A 7,009-nucleotide genomic window follows, 5' to 3' on the forward strand; every position below is an offset into this window, starting at 1 on the left:
CTAAAACATGGTCTGGATAGCCAGCTTCCTTCAAGCGTGTAGTTTGATTGTGGAAGCTATGTTTCATTAGGTGAGTGCAAGATTTCCTAAATGCATTGCTGAGGCACAATGTCACAATGCCTCTCTTGGTTAGCTTTGCGTGGTTAGAATAAAATGGGAGTAAAGCTTTGTTACCCCCTGGATCATAGCACCAGCATAGATGGTTGTCGGAACAAATGAGTTTTAAGTCCAGAAATCTAATGGATCCATCAATTGGCCATTCAACTGTCACCATATGTCATCGCAGACCCAGACAGCCGCAATCAAGCCTGGCCTGGTAGTACGTAAAACTATTCCAATGCGTTTTTATTGCAATAGCAATTATATGGACACTCCAGGCATATTTCGGCCATCGCCATGAAGTTCTGTATAAAATCCAGAGGCGACAACATCGTCGCCGCACGCCATATGCTGTATGTGCGATTGAAAGCCTGTGAGGACGATCCGATGACGCTGGCTAAATTTCGCCCACACAAGGGGTGTAAGGGAGGAAGCGTGCAGCCTTCTGTCGCACGCAAGGCACCGGGGGAAGGGAGGGCGTTCTACTCCGGCAGCTGCTGCGAATGGTGCGGGCGTGCGAGCCCCATCATGAAAGCGATGTGCCATGGGGACAGAGTGCGAGTGCTGATGGCTTTGTGTGTGCTGTGTTTTTGCCACTTATTTCGTGTTGAAGCGAGAGGCAGCACAAAGGTCAATTCACTCGCTGCTGCGGCCGCGCTTCCTCACTCCAGTGTTCTGACAGCGAGTTTCGGTGGTCATCGAGTAAGATGCGTACATGTTTGCTTGTGCGAGCGTGACACCATGCTTGTTAATTTAGTTAGTAAGCGAATGTTTACAAGTTTATACGGTTGATAAAACTACTATCCTTACTTCATTTAGCTGTCTACTAATTTGCTATTGCCATCGATGCTTCTCCTTCCGGGCAAAACTGCAACATTTTATTCCAAATCCGCCATTAGCCCTTTCTGACAGCTCAAAATGGCTCAGCCCTCACCCACATGGGCGTAAGTACAGATTAGAGTAGTTTTACATTATAACGGCCCTAGGGACACAGACGCCCACTGGCTGAACCCAGTGCAGCGCGCTCCTACCTAGAATCTAGTTCGCTCGCAGCACCTGCAGCCTACTTTTAATTGTTTTGCGCCTCAGCTACGGAGTGTCGTGCCGCTCGGCCCACTCAACCATATTCTAGTACACTCTAAACACAGCCCCCAGGCAAAAAAAAAAAAATGCTCAAACCAGTTGGAAACTTCCAATTGGAATCAATAGGATATTTACAATTGTATTTTGGGACACCCATTGGAAAAATCCAACAGGTCCAATTGGACCAATCGGTTTTTTGAACACTACTGGACCTAATTGGTCTCTGAATTGGACTCGTTGGGACCAACAAGAAAAATGAAGGAAAAAAAGAAAGAAAGCCTAGATTGGCCCGAACTTTGATATGACACGGATATACTTGAAACTCCTTTCAAGAAGCATACTCATAGATAAACACACTACGGCAATTCTCTTCAGTGATATACACAACACTCATCACTTCACTATGAGAGATGCATGTTAGGTGCTACAGTGTAGACCGCTTATAACGTAAGTCGCCGGAGTCGCAAATATCCGCACTATAAGCGGTACTGCACTATAACCAAAGCAACAATTTTCAAGGCCCGCACATATGCAAAACATGTGCACCGAGCCGCCATGCGTATGCGACAGTCGAGGAATGCGGCTAGAACGTTTGCATTCAATTTACAGTCGAACCCGTTAATTCGAACCAAATCACGCGGCGGCGCCTCCGACCGGCATTGCTCCGGCACCGCCAGTTTCGTGGCGCTCGCTTGCTATGCGCGCCGTGATATTTCACGACTCGCATCAAGATTCTGGTTTCAGCCTCACTGGCTGTTCGTTCGCCCCCCGTGCCCTTCTCCTCCACTTCGTCTCCCTTTCTTCCTCGAGCACTCCTTCGGGCGCCCGTCTGAGGGGAGCGTTCGCCGTCTCCGCTGACTTCTGTACTCCCAGGCAGCCGCACTGTAACCGGTATTTCGTTTCCCGCAACTGCACTATAAGCGATACGTGTATACATGGAGTGCTATGGGAAAATTAACGGGAGTCTGAAAAGACTGCACTATATCCGGTCCTGCACTATAAGCGGTTACGTTATAAGTGGTCTATACTGTATATGTGCTATATATGTGAGCAAAACTTGGTTGACCAAGTGGTGCCAGTGGTTCATGAGAAATTGGTAAAATTTCAAGACAGATTTTTAACTTGACAGAAAGCTAAATGCTTCACTCCATTGATCACACCAAAATACAAAAATATTTTACTTTAAAACTAACATTATAATTATGATATTATTATTATCAACTATTCTATTGTTTTGTGAGATTACCCAGTGACTTCCAATTGGGTTCAGTTGGGACCAATTGGCATACTAAGCTCGACTGATGTCCAACTGGACTTCTCATGAAGCCCAATTGGAACTTGGGCCTCCGATGATGTTCAATTGGAACCAGTTGGGCCGACTGGACTCGATGTATTTTTTAATTTTTTTGACTAGGCCGCCCTGGCCATACCGACAGCAGCGACAAAAGCCGGGAGTGGCTGTGCACGCGCCGGCAACTTGCCGGAAGTGCTGAAAAGTTCAGTGTTATAAGCGTGAAAATTACGAGAAACTGTGCAGCAGGCGCCATCACATGGTGTGCATAACGCGAATGGCTGCACTCTTTTTCGGAGAACGAATGCGCTCGCTGATCGTAGCCATCGTCATAACACACATGCCGAAGTCGTTCTGGTGCAGCATGGCGCAATTTCGGTCAATTATTTGTGTTTGGCGCAGTTTGGCGCAGGAATTTGCGTCTGTATCAAAATGGGGCGATTTGCACAGGAGCCCCACCCCTGCTGGTGCTATGAGGAATGTCGGCAAAAGCATTACTGGCATCACACTTCAATGGTGCACGAGATGAAACCAGCAAAAAACTGAGAAAACTGCCAGCATTTGTCAGCGCTAGATTTTTCTAGCTGTTTACTCTCCTTTCTGCTCAAACCAGTGTATGAAACAATGTGGTAAGCACACAGCTGCTCAGCAGGAACGCTAATGCGTGTGTGCACACTGCTCATGCCAGCAGTGGAAGCCAGAACGCTGCCCTGGCTCTGGTAGCAGCCGATTGAGTGGAGCATGAGGATGATCCATCTTGTTACAAAGTGCAGAACAAGATAGAACATCACCTAGCCCAGTCTCATACCCTGCATTAGGGTGACTTGGCTTCAACACTTATGAAGCGAAACTCACTCCACATCCCTGTATACCCCTCCTCAAAGAACACGCGAAGGCTGTGCATGCTTGTTGATACCGTGACAGCATGACAGCGGTGGCGTGAACGCGCCTTTAGTGTCTTAACTGCTATCACAATAATATGCCTTTTGCAAATAGTTCTTACAGCAAGAAAAAGGTTAAAATTATATTAGGTGCAGAAGCAGCTGAAAGTTTGAACGCACATATTTCGTAGAGAGAGAAAAAAAAAAAGAATTGGAACCTTTTTTAACCTTTTTTGCTAAAGTAATTTAAGAGTGAGTTTTGCCAACAGGCCTGTGCCTGGCCTGAGCCTGCGGTTTAAAGCCTGCGCCTGGCACAGGCTCGAGGACATCAGGCCCAGGCCTGATCATGGCCCACCAAGATTCACTTTACCTGACTTGGACCGCAGGCTGGGCCTGGGCTTTCAGATAAGCCCGGGCCCTGTAGTGCTCTAACTCACAATCCCAAAACATAGCAGAGACATTGTTTTATTTCTGCTGCCTTCTGTGTGCTTACTCACAATCCCAAAACATACGAAGACATTGTATTATTTCTGCTGCCTTCTGTGTGCTTATATTTCACAGTGATATTTGGTCAATGATACAAAAGATTCAAGTGCTCAGAACGTCATTACACTAGAAACATATTTCAATATCATTTCTACCCAGTACTGACAGCTTACAATGCAATCAGCGAAAACCAAACATGCACAGCTTTAGTCATTTTCAGCGGGTCTATGGATTTGAAATGCCCTAGTTTCATCCCTACACCCATCTATATTGTCACGACTAAAGAAGACAATGAAGGGATGGACACGAGCGCAAGCATCTCTCTCGCCGAAGAAGTTAAAGTTGGCGCGGACAATTATTGCTGGGCCTTCAATATAGAGCCTGTGTTTGCTGTCGCACCACCGTCGTTCTGTGTGCCGTTTTTCGCATCTTGCGACACTGGTGGAAGTGCTGGGTACTCTCTGATGCCCGGAACTCCTGTGCGGAGTGCAACGCCCAGTTCTAACCCGCAACCAGTTCCTCCGGTGGACACTCCTGTCCACCGCTACAGTCGCCGACTGCGGGGCCTCAGCCCGGAGGTAATCTTCTTGGACAACTCCCCACCAACCGGACCTCTACCTAACGATATGGCAACAGCAGGACCTTCTCAGGTGACTCTGCAGCATCCTCAGACTCCCGAGACATTCCACGGTGATGTTTACGAGGACGTCGAAGATTGGCTCGCGCAATACGAGCGAGTCGCCAAGGCGAATCGGTGGACTGCAGAAGAAAAACTCTCACGCGTCTACTTCGCTCTGGCGGACAGCGCTCGTACGTGGTACGAGAACCGGGAAGCCACACTGACTTCCTGGAATGAGTTTCGACAGCAGCTTTCCACCACCTTCGCAAACAACGATCGTCGCGATTCTGCCCACCAACTAATCGAGTCGCGCATCCAGAAACCGAATGAGAGCGTCGCCATGTTTGCGGAGGACATGACACGCCTGTTCCGCCGCGCTGACCCAGAGATGCCGGAAGCAAAGAAAATCCGCCATCTGATGCGAGGCGTCAAGGAACAACTTTTCGCCGGTCTTCTTCGCAACCCACCGACAACCGTTGCGGAATTCATCTCGGAAGCTACGTCCATCGAACGAGCACTGCAACAACGTTGCCGACCCTTCGATCGCCCAGGCAACGCCTCGAGCAACGTTTCTGCTCTGGCTGCCGGCAATGAGCTTCGTGAGCTCATCCGGGAGGTTGTTCGTGAAGAGATTCGCAACCTCCTTGTGACCCCGCAGGAGTCAGTCGGGGCTTCTGTAGCAGAGGTTGTGCGACAAGAAATCAGGCAGGCATTCTCGTTGCCCGAATCCCTACCAGACCAACGGTCTCTGAACTACGCATCGGCTGTTCATCGTCCTCCTCCAGCAGCAGCCTACAACTCACAACCAATGGCTCGTGCTTTCAACGAGCCGGCATCCCCGCCGTACAACGCGCAGCCACTGACCACGCAACCTAGTGTACCTGTGGAAACATCGGCCTACTTCCCTCCGCAGACAACTACAGCTTGGCCGCAGAGGACGCCCACAAGTCGACCATTTGTTCGCAGGACGGAAATGTGGCGCACCGTCGACCGCCGTCCTTTGTGCTTTCATTGTGGAGAAGCCGGCCACGTTTACCGCTTTTGCCCGTATCGTGACCCCGGATACCAGAGCTTTCCACCCACCTTTCCTCGAGTTCGCTTCGAAACCAGGCGCTACGGTGACGATGTTGCTCCACAAGGACATCCGTTCACTCGTCGAACCCGCTCTCCGTCACCTGCACCGAGCTCTTCGCCGCAAGGTTGCAGTTACGCCGATGTAGTCAGGGGCGGCAGGTCCCCAAGCCCTCGTCGGGGAAACTAACAGAAGCGACCTTTGGGGGGGAGGTTGCCGACCGTCAAAATGCTTCAACACCCCCAACACTATCTGTGCAATCGGACAATATGCCTCTGCCGACCCCAAGGGAAGTCGTAAGTGCCGACCTCGCTGTTTTCATAGACGGACACCCAGTAACCGCGTTAGTAGATACTGGGGCCGATTTCTCAATAATTAGCCAGAAACTCTCCGATAACCTTAATAAAGTCAAGACGTCATGGACTGGTCCCCACATAAGAACGGCGGGAGGTCAATTGATGATCCCTACAGGCAAATGCACAGCCAGAATTGATATTGGTAACTCGACGTTTGTTGCAACTTTCGTTATATTGCTGGAGTGCTGCAGAGACGTGATACTGGGAATGGATTTTCTGCACGAATACGGCGCTATTATAAACATTCCGGACAGGTCGGTCACGTTTTGGATGAATGCAGATTTGGCCGTACCCTGTGTCGATCAGCGACGTGAGCATTTACGTATCTTCGAAGACGATGTGACCATCCCTCCGCACTCAAGCGCTCTTGTGCCTGTAACATGCGACTCGCCAAGGTGCTCCAGCATGATCGCCGAACAAATTCCTGGTCTGCTGTTTAGTCATGGCGTATCAGTTGCAAGAGGTGTAGTTGACATCACTCGCGGACAGACGGACGTCCTACTAACAAACTTTAGTCCTGAACGCCGGCATCTTACAAGAGGTATGGCAGTCGCGTACGTGGAAGAGCTGAATGAGGTTACCGACTGCATGACTGTTGAACAAGACGATTCCCCCGGTCTGCCGAACGTGCCTCTATCCGTTGATGTCGGCCCAAGTTTGCTACCTAAACAGAAAGAAAGACTCCTCGAGCTTATTGATGAGTTTCGGAACTGTTTCTCTTCGACGTCCAAAGTTGGCCAGACGCCACTGACCAAACATCGAATTATTACAGACGAAACGGCCAGACCGATACGGCAAAACCCATACCGGGTGGCAGCGCGAGAACGCGAAGCGATAGAAAACCAGGTACAGAAAATGCTCCAAGATGACATTATCCAGCCGTCGAAAAGTCCTTGGGCATCCCCGGTAGTGTTAGTCAAGAAGAAGGATGGCAGCTTGCGCTTCTGCGTCGACTACCGCAAACTCAACCAGGTCACTAAGAAGGACGTTTACCCGCTACCCCGCATAGACGATTCTCTTGATAGACTACGGCATGCACGCTATTTCTCGTCGATGGATCTAAGGAGCGGCTATTGGCAAATAGAAGTAGATGAAAGAGACCGCGAGAAAACAGCATTCGTG

The sequence above is a fragment of the Dermacentor silvarum genome, unplaced genomic scaffold (assembly GCF_013339745.2).
Source record: "Dermacentor silvarum isolate Dsil-2018 unplaced genomic scaffold, BIME_Dsil_1.4 Seq641, whole genome shotgun sequence".
Lineage (NCBI taxonomy): Eukaryota > Metazoa > Arthropoda > Arachnida > Ixodida > Ixodidae > Dermacentor > Dermacentor silvarum.